Source organism: Phyllobates terribilis, unplaced genomic scaffold, assembly GCF_046119375.1.
Source record: "Phyllobates terribilis strain yellow unplaced genomic scaffold, ASM4611937v1 Scaffold_2__4_contigs__length_985480577, whole genome shotgun sequence".
NCBI classification, from domain to species: Eukaryota; Metazoa; Chordata; class Amphibia; order Anura; family Dendrobatidae; genus Phyllobates; species Phyllobates terribilis.
In genome coordinates this window covers 476,098,079-476,117,921 of record NW_027362762.1, presented here as the reverse complement: position 1 = coordinate 476,117,921, position 19,843 = coordinate 476,098,079, and the positions used below count along the sequence as shown (strand labels likewise).

Here is a 19,843-nt window from a genome sequence, read left to right as displayed (position 1 = left end):
ACTGGATGTCTCTACTTCTGTTGTGAGTTTAGAGTCCACTCGCTACTTCATTGCAAGTACCTTGTGTGTATCTGGTTCTGCTTTTCCCTTCCAGTCTGTTCAGTGTGAACAGAGCCCTGTCCTCTCTGCTCTGCCTTGCTCACCGCTCCGGCGGTTCCTTCCTGCTCTGCCTTGCTCACCGCTCCGGCGGTTCCTTCCTGCTCTGCCTTGCTCACCGCTCCGGCGGTTCCTGCCTGCTCTGCCTTGCTCACCACTCCGGCGGTTCCTGCCTGCTCTGCCTTGCTCACCGCTCCGGCGGTTCCTGCCTACTCTGCCTTGCTCGCCGCTCCAACAGTTCCTGCCCGCCCTGCCTTGCTCACCGCTCCGGCACTTCCTGCCCGCTCTGCCTTGCTCACCACTCCGGCGGTTCCTGCCTGCCCTGCCTTGCTCACCGCTCCGGCGGTTCCTCTCTGCTCTGCCTTGCTCACCGCTCCGGCGGTTCCTCTCTGCTCTGCCTTGCTCACCGCTCCGGCGGTTCCTCTCTGCTCTGCCTTGCTCACCACTCCGGCGGTTCCTCTCTGCTCTGCCTTGCTCACCTCTCCGGCGGTTCCTGCCTGCTCTGCCTTGCTCACCGCTCTGGCGGTTCCTCTCTGCTCTGCCTTGCTCACCGCTCCAGCGGTTCCTGCCTGCTCTGCCTTGCTCACCGCTCCGGCGGTTCCTGCTTACTCTGCCTTGCTCGCCGCTCCGACAGTTCCTGCCCGCCCTGCCTTGCTCACCGCTCCGGCACTTCCTGCCCGCTCTGCCTTGCTCACCACTCCGGCGGTTCCTGCCTGCCCTGCCTTGCTCACCGCTCCGGCGGTTCCTCTCTGCTCTGCCTTGCTCACCGCTCCGGCGGTTCCTCTCTGCTCTGCCTTGCTCACCGCTCCGGCGGTTCCTCTCTGCTCTGCCTTGCTCACCGCTCCGGTGGTTCCTCTCTGCTCTGCCTTGCTCACCGCTCCGGCGGTTCCTGCCTGCTCTGCCTTGCTCACCGCTCTGGCGGTTCCTGCCTGCTCTGCCTTGCTCACCGCTCCGGTGGTTCCTGCCTGCTCTGCCTTGCTCACCGCTCCGGTGGTTCCTGCCTGCTCTGTCTTGCTCACCGCTCTAGCGGTTCCTGCCTGCTCTGCCTTGCTCACCGCTCCGGCGGTTCCTGCCTGCTCTGCCTTGCTCACCGCTCCAGCGGTTCCTGCCTGCTCTGCCTTGCTCACCGCTCCGGCGGCTCCTGCCTGCTCTGCCTTGCTCACCGCTCTGGCGGTTTTTCTCTGCTCTGCTTGCTCACCGCTCCGGCGGTACCTCTCTGCTCTGCCTTGCGCACCGCTCCAGCGGTTCCTCTCTGCTCTGCTTGTCTACCGCATCTGCGGTTCTGTTCCTGAATCCCAGTCTGTACTGGATCCTATCCAGCCTGTGCTCCAACCTGCTAGTACCTACCCGTCTGCACGCCAGCCGTACTTGTCAGTATCCTCCTGTCTGCACTCCAGCCGTGCCTGCCAGTGCCCATCTGTCTGCATGCCAGCCGTGCCTGCCAATACCCACCTGTCTGTGTGCCAGCCTAACCTGCCTGTTCCTGTATTCCCCGGTGTGGGTCAGCAGCCGTGTCTGGGGTCTGGCCTGGAGTACCACCTGGTCCCTCTGCTCGGTTCCTCCCTGATGCACGGCGTCGTTAGCCGTCGTGCGACCTTGGTCGGATCGGGTTGATACTTAGTTACGCCCCTCCAGGCACTCTCCGGTTCATGGCACAGTGGAATCACTAAATCACGCACACGCCAGTCAGCCAGGGCGTGTGCATAACACAGTTGCATTACTAGCACCAAAGACCTCTGGAAGCGCACATGCCCTTTGCTTCTGGCCAGGTGCACAAGATCTTCGGGCCCCCAACTATCATGGGTCTTTAACAGTAATAATCTTTTCATATTGGCCAAAGGGACCTTTAGCCTCCCACCCCCACCCCAGGCTCCAGAGCCTGGATGCGACTGCAACCCTTGCACTCACTATATTTACACTCCTGGGCAAGAGTCATAGTACTTAAATAGCTAGTTTACTAGTAATTGGATGTCACCAGCTTCTAAATAATAACATTAGTCATTTTGTTTCTATATCTTCCATCCTTTAAGTCTTTAATAAACCAGTAGTGTAGTTTAATTATAGACTTTTTACTAATATTCTAATTAATATTTCCTCTCAACTGCTCATTATTGTTAAGTTTTGGTGGCCTGAACGATAATGGCGCAGGCTGCTTAAGTGAGTAGCTCCAGGTATAAGCTTCTGTGCCTTGGCTAGAAGCCACATTTACCCAACCTACTCGACGCAGATGACCACGAATATGAAGATGACCAGAGGGAGATCAAGAAAGAGGGGCTCCCCGGCCAAACAAATGGAATTTTTCCCTCAGAATACTCACCGCGCCTCCTCGCCACGGGAAAGAACACCATTTTCTCCTGCTCGCTCTCAGGCAGAGTACGCGGTCTCTCATAACGATTTAATAGATGTACACCATGCAGTTGAGAAAGACATGCAACAGATAAAAAACAAAGAAACATTATCTTCTCCTGCTCGCTCTCAGGCGGGTCCTCTGTTCAGTTCGGTGGGGAACAAGCTACAGATTCAGCTGATGCTCTGGCCACTAAGGTGATGATGCAAGACATGCTAATCTCGCTCTGGTCCTCGTTGAAGTCAGCCATTAAAGCAGCAATCGGTGAGTTAAGTAGGGAGATCGGATTTCTGGGGGAGTGCACGGATGACATAAAGTCCAAGATGGCGGAGTACGTGGTCTCTTATAATGATATAATAGACGCACACTATGCAGTTGAGAAAGACCTCTAAGATAGATTTTACAGGAATAATGTCTGGATTAGGGGCATTGCAGAGGCTGTAGCTGACTTGGACTTAGGTCCCTTTTTTTAATAATCTTTTGCAGACAATTATGCCTGAAATAGATAACCTAGATCTAACAGTGGATCGTATTCACAGGGTATCTAAACTGAGAGTGCTAAACCCACCATTCCCAAGAGATAGCCTTGCCAGATTTCACATTTTCAAGATAAGAGTCCTTCCTGCTTAACCTTAGGCACAAACTAGATTTGCCTGATCCTTATCAAGGTATAACAAACTCTATCTGCAGTCACTCTAGCCAGGCGTTGTGAATATGCCACACTCACTGAAGTGCTTAGGGATTCCAACATCTCTTACAAGTGGAGCTTACCAGTCAGACTGGTGGTGAATAGAGATGGCAAGTCGCATGTCTGCAACTCTTCACCCAAGGAGTGGAGCTGCTGAAAAAATGGGACATTCTATCTAAGTCCTTTAATCTGGACAAAACAAGTCCTGACGCCCAAAAGAAGATATCCCCAGACTGGCCTACTATTTGACTTCTCGATCGGGTTGGATATGCTCTGTGTAGGTGTCTGTGCTTCACTCTACACGGTCTAATTTTCTAGATATTCTTGGACTGAATTGCTGGTTGAATTCTAGCCTGTTGACCAGCCTTCTGTTGTTCGAGTATTTAGAGATTCGTCGCCCTTGGTGCTATAGCACTACTTTGCTCATGTTATATTTTATGTTTGTTTTTTGTCTCTTTCTTTTTCTTTTTTTCATTTTTGGTCATGCCCTTCGTGATCAAGATCATATGTGATATAAGAAGACCTGTAGATTATATATTGGGTGTTATGATGCCTTAAAAGTAATATTTCATTATGGGTATTAAGCTATTGTCCCTTAATGTTAGAGGCTTGAACTCGCCTTTCTAGAGGCCCATGATGAGAAAGGAGGTGATACAATCAAATGTGATATTGCATGTATTCAAGATACACACTTATTGAAATAAGACAACTATAGGCTAAACCATAAAACTTTTCCTATAATACTGTAGGCGAATGCGACCTTTAAAAAATCTGGGGTGGCAATATGTGTTAAACTCACCCACCCAGTTCCTTGACCATTTCTCTGCCTGGCTGCCGCACTTCATGTCCTCAGATTTACCAACCCTTATCCTGGGAGACTTCAACATCCCCATAAACAGCCCCACCTCCTCATCCGCATCCCAGCTTCTATCTTTAACCACTTCTCTTGGCCTCTCACAGCTTTCAACCTCTGAGACACACAAAGATGGAAACACCCTTAATCTGGTCTTTATCCGGCTTAGTTCAATCCCCCACCTAAATAACTCCCCTCTTCCCCTCTCTGATCATAACATTCTCTCCTTCACGCTCACAAATCCTCGCCCGCCCCAGCACACTCCTACCTATCACACATTCAGAAATCTACAAGCCATTAACCCTCATACACTTACAGACTCCCTTCACTCATCACTGTCCCCAATCTCCTCTTTTTCCTGTCCTGATCTGGCTGTAAACTACTACAATGACACGCTCAGAAGAACGCTGGACCAAGTAGCGCCCATCACCCTCAGAACCTCTAAACACAGAGTAAAACAGCCCTGGCTCACACCGCAAACCCGATTTCTCCAGCGTTGCTCTCGAAGTGCCGAACGCCTATGGAGGAAAACTCGCACACTAGAAAACGTTATCCACTACAAATTTATGTTAAAAACATATAACTCTTCCCTTCACCTTGCCAAACAGACCTACTTCACCACCATGATATCCTCACTATCCAACAACCCCAAAAAACTCTTCAATACCTTTCACTCCCTCCTCAGTCCTAAAGCGCAGGCCCCCACCACGGACATTTGTGCCGAGGACTTCACAGAGAAAATAGACACCATCCGTCAGGAAATCAGCTCCCAGCCACCAAGTGCCGTGACTCCCCCCCCTCCCCCCCACATCCCCTCTGGATCACTCTCCAGATTTGACCCAGTCACAGAAGATGAAGTCTCCAGCCTCCTCTCTTCTTATCATCCCACTACATGCACCACTGACCCCATCCCCTCACATATACTCCAGTCTCTTTCTTCAGTCTTCACTACTCACCTAACTAAAATCTTCAACCTCTCCCTCTCTTCTGGTATCTTCCCCTCCTCCTTCAAACACTCCATAATTACTCCATTATTAAAAAAGCCCTCTCTTGACCCTTCCTGCACAAACAACTACAGACCAGTCTCCAATCTTCCCTTCATCTCTAAACTCTTGGAGCGCCTGGTCTACTCCCGCCTTACCAGTTACCTCTCCACTCACTCTCTTCTAGACCCATCACAGTCCGACTTCCGCCCCCTACATTCTGCAGAAACTGCACTCATCAAAGTAACCAATGACCTTCTGACAGCAAAAACATAATGGTGACCACTCTCTGCTCATTCTTCTTGACCTCTCTGCAGCCTTTGACACCGTTGACCACCACCTCCTACTCTCTATGCTCCACTCAATCGGCATAAAGGACACTGCTCTCTCCTGGTTCTCCTCCTACCTATCTGACCGCTCTTTCAGTGTATCGTTCGCTGGCTCCACCTCTTCCCCTCTTCCTCTCACTATTGGGGTTCCTCAGGGTTCAGTCCTTGGCCCTCTTCTCTTCTCTCTCTACACAGCCCCAATTGGACACACCATCAGCAAATTTGGTTTGCAGTACCATCTTTATGCTGATGACACACAACTATACACTTCATACCCTGACCTTACCCCCACTGTACTACAGAACACCAGTGACTGTCTGGCCGCAGTTTCTAACATCATGTCCGCTCTCTACCTGAAACTCAACCTTTCCAAAACTGAACTTCTTCTGCTCCTGCCATCTACTCACCTCTCAAAATCTGACATCTCTCTCTCCGTGTGTGGCACCACAATAACACCGAGCCAGCAGGTGCGCTGTCTGGGCGTTGTGTTTGACACCAATCTTTCCTTCACCTTCCATATACAATCTCTTGCCCACTCATGTCGCTTGCACCTGAAGCACATCTCTAGAATCCGCCCCTTTCTCACCTTGGAAACAACAAAAAACCCACTGTTGCCCTGACCCACTCCCGCCTTGACTACTGTAACTCTCTATTAATTGGCCTCCCCCTCATACGACTTTCCCCCCTCCAGTCCATCCTTAATGCTGCAGCCAGGGTCATCTACTTGGCTAACCGTTATTCAGACTCCTCCGCTCTGTGCCAGTCATTGCACTGGCTGCCCATGAATTATAGGATCCAATTTAAATTGCTTGTTCTCACCCACAAAGCTCTCCACAGTGTGGCACCCCCCTACATCTCTTCCCTTATTTCTGTTTATCGGCCTACTCGTTCTCTACGCTCCGCAAGCGACTCTCGACTAACATCCGCACTAATAAGTACCTCCCACTCCCGGCTCCAAGACTTCTGCCGAGCTGCATCTATTCTTTGGAATGCTCTACCCCAAGAAATTAGGATGAACCACAACTTACACAGTTTTAGGCGCTCCCTAAAAACACACCTGTTTAGGACGGCCTATCACTTCCCTAATCAAAGTCTTTTTATTTTCTTATAGCCCATCCCTTATTTCTCTAAACATAAGTCTCCACCGAACCCAAAAGCACTACAGATACTGGCTGGTGACGAGCTCATTCAGCCTTTATCTATCCCTCATCCCCTCAAGATGGCCGGACCATCCTTGTAAATAAGCCCCTGTCCTTTGTGTCACCCCCACCTCATTGTAGATTGTAAGCTCTTACGATCAGGGTCGTCATTATTTTTGCTGTAATTATTGTATTATCTTTAGCTATGTTACTTATGACTGTTGTATATGAACCTATGAATTGTTAAGCGCTGCGGAATATGTTGGCGCTATATAAATAAAGATTATTATTATTATTAAACAATAGCATTTAAGATTATATCATCACTGCGTGATACTCAGGGTAGGTTTTTAATAGTGGTCTGTTCTAATAATAGAGAAATAGAGCTTGTGGGTAGGCACAGCTAAATATAGATATTATTATGAGCATGCATATAGTAGGGTGCTACAGAGGCCCAGCATAAAGGCGAACTATATCAGATAAGAGAAAAGATGCAGGGCAAAAAGACAAGAGCTGTACACTCCAAATAGAGTAGAAAATATATAATGAATCTTTATTACAATATTAACAAACAAAACAAGAGACATTAAAAGCATTTAAAACAGACAATGTACAGATACAATCCATTGAGCAAAGAATTCAGGTATAATAGCCCACAATTTTCTGTCTACACATTACTTACACATATCTCTTCTTTTTTATTTTTCTTTATTACCTTCCTTCTTGCTTGGCCATATCTACTTTGATGTATTATACCGGTCTCTCTCCATAGCAGACGCGCTATTTCCGGTTTGCGTTCCACTACAGTCAGGGAGTGGAACGCATACTTACTTCCTTCTAGTGACCACGCATGCCCTGATCGCTGGATCTCGCATCCAGTTGCGTTCCACCTTGATACTGGTTGGAGCACACATTATACCGGATGTGATGTCAACCGGATATGACTCACTGCACATGTCCAGTGTGTTCCACATGTTGAGACGCACGCTACTTGCGGCTTGATCCCCAGCCTCTCTTGAGTTGTTATCACTTTAGATGGTCACACGTGCTAATTAGGTTTTGTATAAAAAGCAAACATACCATTTGCAAGCTTACCCCTGATGAAGCTGCATGGGTGCAGCGACACGAGTTGGGTCTGTCTGTCTGCAGGTAAAGTAGGTCCCCCCAACCCATATACTAATATAACCTGTATGGCTTTATGAGATATTTAATTCAAATCTTTAATTTACACTCACTACAGGGTGGGCCATTTATATGGATACACCTAAATAAAATGGGAATGGTTGGTGATATCAACTTCCTGTTTGTGGCACATTAGTATATGAGAGGGGGGAAACTTTTCCAGATGGGTGGTGACCATGGTGGCCATTTTGAAGTTGGCCATTTTGTATCCAACTTATTTTTTTCAATGGGAAGAGGGTCATGTGACACATCAAACTTATTGAGAATTTCATAAGAAAAACAATGGTGTGCTTGGTTTTAATGTAACTTTATTTTTTCATAAGTTTTTTACAAGTTTATGACCACTTATAAAATGTGCTCAAAGTGCTGCCCATTGTGTTGGATTGTCAATGCAACCCTCTTCTCCCACTCTTGACACACTGATAGCAACACCGCAGAAGAAATGCTAGCACAGGCTTCCAGTATCCGTTGTTTCAGATGCTGCATATCTCGTATCTTCACAGCATAGACAATTGCCTTCAGATGACCCCAAAGATAAAAGTCTAAGGGGGTCAGATCGGGAGACTTTGGTGGCCATTCAACTGGCCCACGACGACCAATCCACTTTCCAGGAAACTGTTCATGTAGGAATGCTCGGACCTGTCACCCATAATGTGGTGGTGCACCATCTTGTTGGAAAAACTCAGGGAACGTGCCATCTTCAGTGCATAAAGAGGGCAACACATCATAATTTAGCAATTTCAGATATCCAATGGTATTGAGGTTTCCATTGATGAAGAATGGCCCCACTATCTTTGTATCCCATATACCACACCATACCATCAATTTTTGTGTTCCAACAGTCTTGGAGGGATCTATCCACTGTGGATTAGTGTCAGACCAATAGCGGTGGTTTTGTTTGTTAATTTCACCATACACAAAAAAAGTTTGCCTCATCACTGAACATAATGTACTGTGTAAACTGAGGGTCCTGTTCCAATTTTTGTTTTGCCCATTCTGCAAATTCAGTGCGCCGATCTGGGTCATCCTCGTTGAGATGCTGCAGCACCTGGATTTTGTAAGGGTGCGATTTGTGAGTAGCTAATATCTGCAGAAGGGATGTTCGACTGATGCCACTCTCCAGTGACATGCGGCTAGTGCTACGCTGTGGGCTCTTGCTGAATGAAGCTAGGACAGCCATTGATGTTTCTTCATTAGTGACAGTTTTCTTGAGTCCACATTTTGGCAAATCCAACACTGAACCTGTTTCATGAAATTTGGCAAGCAGTTTGCTAACTGAAGCATGGGAGGTGAGTGGTCTCGTAGGGTGTCTTGCATTGAAATCTGCTGCAATGACCCAGATACTGTGTTCACCAAACATCAACACAATTTCTATCCGCTCCTCACATGTTAACCTCTGCGACATGTCAATGGCTGTAAACAAAGAGAAACTTGTAAATAACTCATGAAAGAATAAAGTTACTTTAACCCCTTTAAAGCCCATGATGTACTAATACGCGTCTGTGCCCTGGGACTTAAGAGCCTGACCCGTATTAGTACGTCATCGCGATCGCGTGCACACACAAGCTGTGCGGGCGCGATCGCCGCCGGGTGTCAGCTGATTGTCACAGCTGACATCCGGTACTATGTGCAGGGAGCGGTCCCTTCCGAACCCTGCCATGCGCCCAAACAGTGGTTTTCCCCCACATATGGGGTATCTGCTTACTCAGGAGAAATTGCACAACAAACTGCATGGTGCAATTTCTCCTGTTACCCTTATGAAAATGCAAAAGTGGGGGCTGAAAAACATTTTTGTGGGGAAAATGTGAAAATTTTATTTTTACGGCTCAATGTTATAAACTTCTGTGAAGCACCTGGGGGTTCAAGGTGCTCACCACACATCTAGATAAGTTCCCTGAGGGTTCTAGTTTCCAAAATGGTATCACTTGTGGGGGTTTCCCACTGTTTAGGCACATCAGGGGCTCCCCAAATGCAACATGGCATCCGCTAATTATTCAAGCAAATTTTACATTCAAAAAGTCAAATGGCGCTCCTTCCCTTCCGAACCCTGCCGTGCACCCAAACAGTGGTTTTCCCCCACATATGGGGTATCTGCTTACTCAGGAGAAATTGCACAACACATTTTGGGGTCCATTTTTCCTGTTACCCCTGCGAAAATAAAAAAATTGGGTCTAAAGTAACATTTTTGTGAAAAAAGTTAAATGTTAATTTTTTTCTTCCACATTCCAAAAATTACTGTGAAGCACCTAAATTTGGTTTTGAGCACCTTGAGGGGTGCAGTTTTTAGAATGGGGTCACTTATGGGTATTTTATGTCATAAAGACCCCTCAAAGTGACTTTAAATATGATGTGGTCCCTAAAAAAATGGTTTTGTAAATTTTGATGGAAAAATGAGAAATCGCTGGTCAACTTTTAACCCTTATAGCTACCCAGTAAAAAAAAATTTTGGTTCCAAAATTGTGCTGATGTAAAGTAGACATGTGGGAAATGTTATTAACTATTTTGTGTGACATATCTCTCTGATTTAGGGGCATAAAAATTCAAATTTTGAAAATTGCAAAATTTTCAAAATTTTAGCCAAATTTCCTTTTTTTTCACAAATAAACGCAAGTGATATCGAAGAAATTTTACCACAATCATAAAGTACAATATGTCACGAAAAAAAACAATCTCAGAATCAGGGGGATTAACGTGCAAACCACCTTGGGTTGTAAAGGGGATAAAACCAAGCACACCATTGTTTTTCTTATGAAATTCTCAACAAGTTTGATGTGTCAAACATTCCCATTGAAAAAAATAAAGTTGGAACCAAAATGGCCGACTTCAAAATGGCCGCCATGGTCACCACCCATCTGGAAAAGTTTTCCCCCTCCCATATACTAATGTGCCACAAACAGGAAGTTGATATCACCAACCATTCCCATTTTATTTAGGTGTACCCATATAAATAGCCCACCCTTTATATTGTTTTATTCATGGTGGTTATCAGCCTAGGGTTCAATTGGTACTTCTGGTGGGGAGAGGGTCTAACAATATATCACTATGGGTCTGATTGTCATTCCTGCATGAGTTTAAGATTTTGTGGGCTATTATACCTGAACTCTTTGCTCAATGAATTGTATCTGTACATTGTCTGTTTCAAATGCTTTTAATGTCTCTTGTTTTGCTTGTTAATATTGTAATAAAGATTCATTATATATTTTTCTACTCTATATGGAGTGCACAGCTCTTGTCTTTTTTCCCTGCATCTTTTCTCTTCTCTGATACTGTTCTAATAATAATAACATCTAGACCTTAGCAGCAATATATGGTCCGAATGAGGCACAACGCTGATTTTTAGATAAGTCACTTAAGAGAATTAAAAATATGGCTTAAAGCCCAATAATTCTTTGTGAGGACTTTAATATACCAATATCTAAATCACTATACTGTTTTTCTAAATCTCACCTCTGACATGTGGGATTAAGAGACATGATTGCTGAATAATGTTTACATGATATTTGGCGTTACCATCATGCTAATGAAAGAGATTATACTTATTTTTCTCCAAGACACACAGCATGTTCTCGCATAGATTATTTTTTAGCAAACAATGCAGCTTTAAATTTGTGTGTGCATTCGGAGATAGTCTCCATCACATGGTCTGAGAAATACCCCTCTCCCCCATTAATATCTTGGCGCCTTTATACTTATTTATTGAACTCCACACAAAACAGACACACCTTTGAGGAAGATCTAAAGGATTTTTCTAAATTGATGATAATGAAATTGTGTCAGGTGAAACTCTATGGTCGGTACATAAGGCATACATTAGAGGAGTATTTCTGAAGATGGCTGCTTTAGCTAAAAGGAAAAGAGAGGGTGAGATTAAAGTCATACTATCCCAGATTTCCTCTCTGGAAAAAATCCATAAAACCCATCTCTCCAAAGAACAAGCTGCCACATTGGCCCTATTAGGGAATGAATCACGCTCCGCTTTACTCTATACATATGAAAAGAATACGAAAAAATGCAAAGCTAAGTTCTGTGCTTTGGGTGACAAGGCAAAAGCTTTATTGGCTTAGAGTCAAAAAAGTTACAGTAAAATCTAGAATAGAATATCTGGAGGATCAACAGGGAGGACTAGTGTCTAATCCCACTGAGATTGCCAATGCATCCTCTGATTATTAATCAAAATTATTTAACTTTAACACAGACTCTACTACCTCCCAACCCCAAACAAAAGATATAGGTTCCTAGAATCAATTAACCTTCCTAAGGTCAAGGTGTCACGCTGTCTCAGTATACTGGAGGTAGGGGGCCTAAGCTGACCCGAAGCTGGGGCCCTGACTAATCCCTCAACCTGGAGGTACTGTTAAAGGTACAGAGGTCCAGGCCGCCAGCGTAACCCCTACCTCCTGAAGATCCCTGCACTTAAGTAATCTAGTCCTGAGAAGGACCCCGATCACAACAAAAGGGGACAAGAAATAATATGCCCACACACAGTACTTAGACGAACGAGACAGTACAAGGGAAAAACCAAAACCACCTTGCATACAACAACTACACAACTACAACAGAGGGATCACCAACGGGAAAGGAGATAAATGATAAAGCGAGGAAGGGAAAAAACACTCCAAGTACACTTATCTCAGAAACTCCAAACACCACGATCCGCTCTGTAAGTCTGAATGAAATGCTTTCACCGACACTTCCCAAACAGACCAGCAGGCATTTGAAGGAGTCTCACTACAGAAGTATTGATTGCAGCTGGGCGAGGCTGGACCTCGTCTAGCACAGAGAGAGAGAGAATTAACTCCCTCACTGCCGAAAAACACAAAGCACCAACAAGTCAGCTGCGAGAAGTCAGGCTGTGTACTCGTGACGATCTTCGTGGCGACACACCCGTGACAGTACCCCCCCTTCTACGAGGGGCCTCCGGACCCTCAGGGCCAGGTTTATCCGGGTGAGTCGTGTGGAAGGCCCGAACTAATCGGTCTGCGTTAATATCCGACGCAGGTACCCACATCCTCTCCTCAGGACCATACCCTTTCCAATGAACCAGGTACTGAAGGGACCGGCGATTAAAGCGTGAATCGATGACCCTCGATACCTGGAACTCCAAGTTACCATTGACCACCACTGGAGGGGGAGGTAAAGGTGACGGTACCACCGGCGCCACATACCTCTTAAGCAATGATCTGTGGAACACGTTGTGAATTTTAAACGTAGGGGGGAGGTCAAGACGGAATACCACCGGATTAATAATAGAACTGATTCTGTACGGCCCGATGAACCTGGGACCCAGTTTCCAGGAGGGAACCTTAAGTTTAATATTCCTGGTAGACAACCATACCCGATCGTTCACACTTAGGTCCGGACCAGACACTCTCCTCCTATCAGCCATACGTTTGTATCGGTTCCCCATAGTATTCAGATTCTTCAGCACCCCTCTCCATACTGAAGCGAGTGATGAGGAAAATCGTTCCTCCTCAGGAACCCCCGAAGAGCCCCCCCTACTGAAAGTACAAAACTGGGGGTGAAAACCATATGCCCCAAAAAACGGGGACTTACCAGTGGACTCGCTCCGCCTATTATTAAGAGCAAACTCTGCCAGAGGTAAGAAAGAAGCCCAGTCCTCCTGGTTCTCTGACACAAAACACCGGAGATATGTCTCCAAGCTCTGGTTCATACGTTCCGTCTGACCATTGGTCTGAGGATGAAAAGCCGATGAGAATGACAAATGCATCCCCCGCCGTGCACAAAACGCCTTCCAGAACTTGGACACAAACTGAGACCCCCGATCAGACACCACCTCGGAGGGTACCCCGTGAAGCCTCACAATCTCCCCAATGAACACCTGCGCAAGAGTTTTAGCATTAGGGAGAGCCGGAAGAGCGATAAAATGTGCCATCTTGCTGAACCTGTCCACTACAACGAGTATGACCGTTTTACCCGAAGACGGAGGGAGGTCCGTAATAAAGTCCATAGACAGATGAGTCCAAGGACGCTCCGGGATCTTCAAAGGTAAGAGGGCCCCAGACGGACGGGTATGTGAGGTCTTAGAGCGCGCACAAACCCCACAGGACGCGACAAAAGTTACCACCTCCTTATGTAAGTTAGGCCACCAAAACCGACGCGAGAGGAGATCCACAGTTGCTTTACTCCCCGGGTGTCCTGCAAAAACTGAGTTATGGTGTGCCTCGATCACCTTTTGTCGCAACTGATCTGGAACAAACAGTCTCCCCGGAGGTCCAACAGGGGCGTCCCCCTGAGCCTCCAATACCTCCTCCTCCAGCTCAGAGCATACTGCCGAAACCACCACCCCCTCCTGAAGGATAGGAATCGGGTCGTCCGTATTCCCGGCCCCAGGGAAACTACGAGATAAGGCATCCGCCTTTACATTTTTTGACCCAGGACGATATGTAACGACAAAATTAAACCTGGTAAAAAACAATGACCACCTAGCTTGTCTGGGATTCAGACGTTTCGCGGACTCCAGATATAGCAGGTTCTTGTGATCGGTGATGACGGTGACCGGATGGACTGCCCCCTCCAAAAAATGGCGCCACTCCTCAAAAGCTAACTTAATGGCCAAGAGTTCCCTATTGCCGACATCGTAATTCCTCTCAGCGGACGACAATTTTTTAGAGAAAAAGGCGCACGGATGCCACTTACCAGGGGACGAACCCTGTGACAATACTGCTCCCACCCCTACCTCGGAAGCGTCTACCTCTACAATGAATGGCTGTGACGCATCAGGTTGAATGAGTATGGGTGCCGAGGCAAAACATTTTTTCAAGGAGGAGAATGCTTGACAAGCCTTGTCAGACCACCTAGAAAAATCCGTCCCCTTTTTAGTCATGTCTGTGAGAGGCTTAACCATGGACGAGAAATTACGAATGAACTTCCGGTAATAATTAGCAAACCCCAGGAAACGTTGTAGTGCCTTAAGATTCTCTGGCCGATCCCACTCAAGAACTGCCCGCACTTTCCCAGGGTCCATACGAAAACCGGACGCTGAAACCAGGAAGCCTAAAAACTGGAGTTCCTGTACGGCGAACACACACTTTTCCCATTTGGCATACAGTTTATTATCCCGCAAGATCTGTAACACCTGCCTAATGTGCTCCTGATGAGACACCAGATCCGGCGAGTAAATTAAGATATCATCCAGATATATGACAACAAACTGTCCCACCAGGCGGCGAAAAATGTCATTAACAAAGTGTTGGAACACCGCCGGGGCATTAGTCAGACCGAATGGCATGACAAGGTTCTCATAATGCCCCTCCGGAGTGTTAAACGCCGTCTTCCACTCATCCCCCTCCTTCATCCTAATCAGATTGTACGCCCCCCTGAGATCCAACTTAGAGAACCATTTGGCGCCCACGATCTGATTAAAGAGATCGGGAATAAGTGGGAGCGGATACGGATCTCGGACCGTAATCCGATTAAGTTCACGGAAATCCAGGCAAGGGCGTAGGCCTCCATCTTTCTTCTTAACAAAGAAGAACCCCGCAGCCACCGGTGAAGATGAAGGTCTAATATGCCCCTTAGCCAGACTTTCTGAAATATAATCCTTCATGGCCTGCCTCTCAGGACCAGAAAGGTTATACAACCTAGCTTTAGGTAACTTGGCCTCAGGGAGCAGTTTTACAGAACAGTCATACTCGCGATGAGGAGGTAGTTCCTGACACCCTTTCTCCGAGAATACATCCTCAAAGTCCGCCAGAAATGGAGGTAAGACCCAAGGAGTAACCGCACCGATGACCGTGTTCATGCAGTTTTTATTACAGAATTTACTCCATTGGCTTATCTCTCTGGTTTGCCAATTAATAACCGGGTTATGCTTAGCTAACCAGGGAAGGCCCAACACTATAGGAGTGGGAAGACCCTCCAACACGTAGCAAGACAACAGTTCTTTATGTATCGCCCCCACTTGAAGTTTTACGTCATGCACAGCTTGCAAAAAACTTCCCTGACCGAGAGGCCTGGCATCGATCGAGAATATGGGGATGGGTTTAGCCAACTCACTCAATCGCATACCTTGAACCCGGGCAAACCGAGCATCAACCAGATTAGCCCCGGTCCCCACTATCCAGAAGAACAGATATCCTCTCAGTTCTCGTACCCACCACCACCTCCGCCGGTACGAGAAACTGAGACGAACCTAGGGACGAAATACCTACTCCCAGATTGCCGTCCACCACACAACCTGGGATCAACAGTTTTCCGACGACTCTTCACTCTGCAAGGGACGGGATGGACACCCCCCAATAAAATGTCCCTTTCTCCCGCAGAAGAAACACCTTCCTGTCTTATGGCGCACCACCGGTCCCCTCCCCCGAAATGATGTCCCTCCTAATTGCATAGGCTCCTCTGGACTGACCAGGGGAACCACCATATGAGGGGACCTTGTAGGAGGTGGAGTCATCACAGGGGGTAGAGTTATCCCGCACCTCTCCCGAAGCCGTCTGTCAACGCGAATAGCAAGGGCCATAGCGGCTTCCAGTGACGCGGGAGAGTCATACTGTGCCAACACATCCTGTAATTTGTCGGATAAACCATGACAAAACTGGCTCCTAAGAGCCGGGTCATTCCACTGGGTGTCCGTGGCCCACCTACGGAACTCCGAACAGAATTCCTCCGCCGGACGATCTCCCTGCTGGATCCTACGTAACTTAGACTCAGCAAGGGAGATCCGATCTGGGTCATCATATACGAGTCCCAGAGCAGCGAAAAACCTATCCACTGACTGGAGAGCCGGGGAGCCCGGGGGAAGAGAGAACGCCCAAGATTGTGGGTCCCCTAGTAGGAGCGAGATGACAATTCCCACCCTTTGTTCTTCACTCCCCGATGACCGAGGCCGCAGCCGAAAGTACAACTTGCATGCCTCCCGGAAAACAAAAAACTTGTCCCGCCCCCCAGTGAACCTGTCAGGGAGAGCTACTTTAGGTTCTGGTCCGGCTTGCTCCTGAGGATGCAAAACCTTGGACCTAACGTCCGCCAGCTCCATGGACAAACTCTGCAACTGCCGAGCTAGACCGGCTACTGGATCCATGGTAGCTGGAGAAAAACTAAGTGGGTCGGTGAAAATGTCACGCTGTCTCAGTATACTGGAGGTAGGGGGCCTAAGCTGACCCTAAGCTGGGGCCCTGACTAATCCCTCAACCTGGAGGTACTGTTAAAGGTACAGAGGTCCAGGCCGCCAGCGTAACCCCTACCTCCTGAAGATCCCTGCACTTAAGTAATCTAGTCCTGAGAAGGACCCCGATCACAACAAAAGGGGACAAGAAATAATATGCCCACACACAGTACTTAGACGAACGAGACAGTACAAGGGAAAAACCAAAACCACCTTGCATACAACAACTACACAACTACAACAGAGGGATCACCAACGGGAAAGGAGATAAATGATAAAGCGAGGAAGGGAAAAAACACTCCAAGTACACTTATCTCAGAAACTCCAAACACCACGATCCGCTCTGTAAGTCTGAATGAAATGCTTTCACCGACACTTCCCAAACAGACCAGCAGGCATTTGAAGGAGTCTCACTACAGAAGTATTGATTGCAGCTGGGCGAGGCTGGACCTCGTCTAGCACAGAGAGAGAGAGAATTAACTCCCTCACTGCCGAAAAACACAAAGCACCAACAAGTCAGCTGCGAGAAGTCAGGCTGTGTACTCGTGACGATCTTCGTGGCGACACACCCGTGACACAAGGAGGATCAGTTGCAATGGTTGTATAGTTCCTTCTCCACTGAAGAAATCATCTCTATTATTAAACCAACTAAATCCCAAAAAGGCCCAGGTCCGTATGGACTCCCAAATGAGTATCATAAAACTTACATCTCTCTACCTACTTAGACTCTTCTCTTACTAGCAAAATAAGGGAAATATTTCCTCAACTAATCTAGAAGCTACCTTCCAAGCCTGAAGACTTTAGACCAATTTCATTACTCAATTGTGACCTCAAAATATACTCCAAATTACTGGCTCATAGACTTAATAGAATTCTACCCTCTTTGATCTCTCCGGTCTGGTGGGATTTGTCGCAGGTAGACAGGCTAAAGATGGTACAAGACACATGATTGACTTACTATACATAGCTGAGAAAGCCGGAATCCCCAGGGCACTCCTTTCCCTGGATGCCGAAAAAGCTTTTGATAGGGTGCACTAGCGATGCCTGGATGCAGTTTTATCCAAATTTGGACTATTTGACTTTATTAAACAAGCAGTAATGGCTTTGTATACTAATCCCAGGTCTAAAGTCTTGGCATCTGGATTCCTGTCTTCTCCGTTCAAAATAACGAACGGTACTCGGCTGGGGTGCCCGTTATCACCTGTGATTTTTGCAATGGTGATGGAACTACTGTCAGAGTCCATCCACTCCTGTGATAGAATAAATGGTATTCAAGCTGGGAAAAGTTCACATTCTGATAATGTAATTGTGTCCTGTTCTGATCCAGAGAGATTGCTTCCTGTCCTTCTGTCCATTCTCTACATTCTCTAGAATATCATTTTACAAACTTAATGCTACTAAAATCTGTTATACTCCCAATAGGATGTCCAGATCGATTAATAGAACAGTTAAAATCTAAACTTCCCTTTATATGGGCAGAAAAAAGCATTAATTATCTAGGTATAAACCTAATTACCACTTTTGACGAATTAGCAAAAGAAAATAATACAGAATTGATCACATCACTTAATAGGATGGGCAAACTAGAACTATCATGGATAGCCACATCCACACTTGTAAGATGTTCTTCTTACCTAAAATTCTATATGTTCTTAGATGCATTCCCCTATAATATACCTAAGCCCAGTCTACTTAAGTTACAATCTATGCTTTCACAATTTATATGGGCCAATAAAACATTAAAAAATATTATACTATAGGACGCAAGACGGAGGAACGGGCATACCTAATATCATACTCTATTATAAAGCTTGCTTGGTGGAAGCATTAAGGGGATGGTGGAAATCAGATTCTGACTACAAATGGGTTCAGATTGAGAAAGCTTTTACTAAAAGGCAATCTACTAAATATCTATTGGAGGCTGAATATCCAAACCCCCACTCCCAGTTTCATATACTTCCCTCCATGCGAATGACTCTTCATTTATGGAGAGAAATATCAAAAACACCTACAGCAAATATCTCCATAGGTAGCATCAATAAGATGCCTCCAATATGTAATCCTGTTTATTTGCCTAACTCTGTGGGTACGACACGGAATTTAAACTCTGGCCACCATATATAATGGGGATAATCTATCCTCATTTATCAAGTTAACTGATAAATTTGCATTTCCAAAACATTTTTTCTTTCAATATACACAAATCAGAAGTTTCCTCTCTTCTTGCACACGTACAGTATACGTAGACATACTTGGTCTGAAAAAAATTACCCTTACCACATTTTTTATCTTGATTTCTTTTAGTGTTTCTTAAAGCCCTAAAGTTGCCATTTGAAATGACTTTAGTTTTGTGCCATGTCTGTGATCTGCTTTTTTTCAACAACATTAAACAACTGAATGAACATGCTCTGAGCCCGGTGATTCCATAATTTTTGCCAGGGGTTGTATATAGACAATATGAATATGCCCTCGCTCAAAATGTGGGGCGTCGGTACATAGTTGGAAAACGTTGGTTGAACTGGCCCACAGATCACAGCACCAACTCCCCACCCAAGTAATGGAATTTCCTTAATTCATTCGTGGAATGCCCAAATAATCAATAGTAGTAATTTGGAATATGGATATTTGCACAGTGTATAGCTGTATGTTAAGTGATATTTGAAGAACACATAATTAAGACAAGAACACCCAGACATGATTAATAAGGGATAATTTATTAACTATGGTCTTACAGTAATATACCTATATATTTTGTACATGCATAACTTGTTCTATTTTTTATGTTTACTTTTAGTTATGTCAATATCTGTTTAAAGGGGTTGTCCACTACTTTTTTATTATCCCCCTAATGTACTCCCCCAGGGCCCATAAGGGCTTTTGTAAATACCTTGTGTTGCAGTTACTGCCTGTAAGCGGCGCTATCGCTGGCCGCTCACAGGCATCACGTGACTCCGAGCTGCAGCCGGCTCTGACATCCGCTGACGTCACGTCAAGTTCTGGCTGCAGCCGGGCATGACTCAGTGCAGCGTTCCACGGTGGATGCTGGGCTGTGATCGGGGTTATCCTGCGCGGCAAACCTGGCATCCACCGCGCGCTCTC

The 19,843-nt window shown here is 46.2% G+C and overlaps 1 protein-coding gene across 3 annotated transcripts in view; it reads left to right on the top strand.

Moving 5' to 3' along the window:
• MYOM3 (myomesin 3) overlaps positions 1 to 19,843 on the top strand; it is a 184,388-nt gene that overhangs the window by 17,009 nt on the left and 147,536 nt on the right. The gene's annotated exons all lie outside the window — the stretch shown is intronic.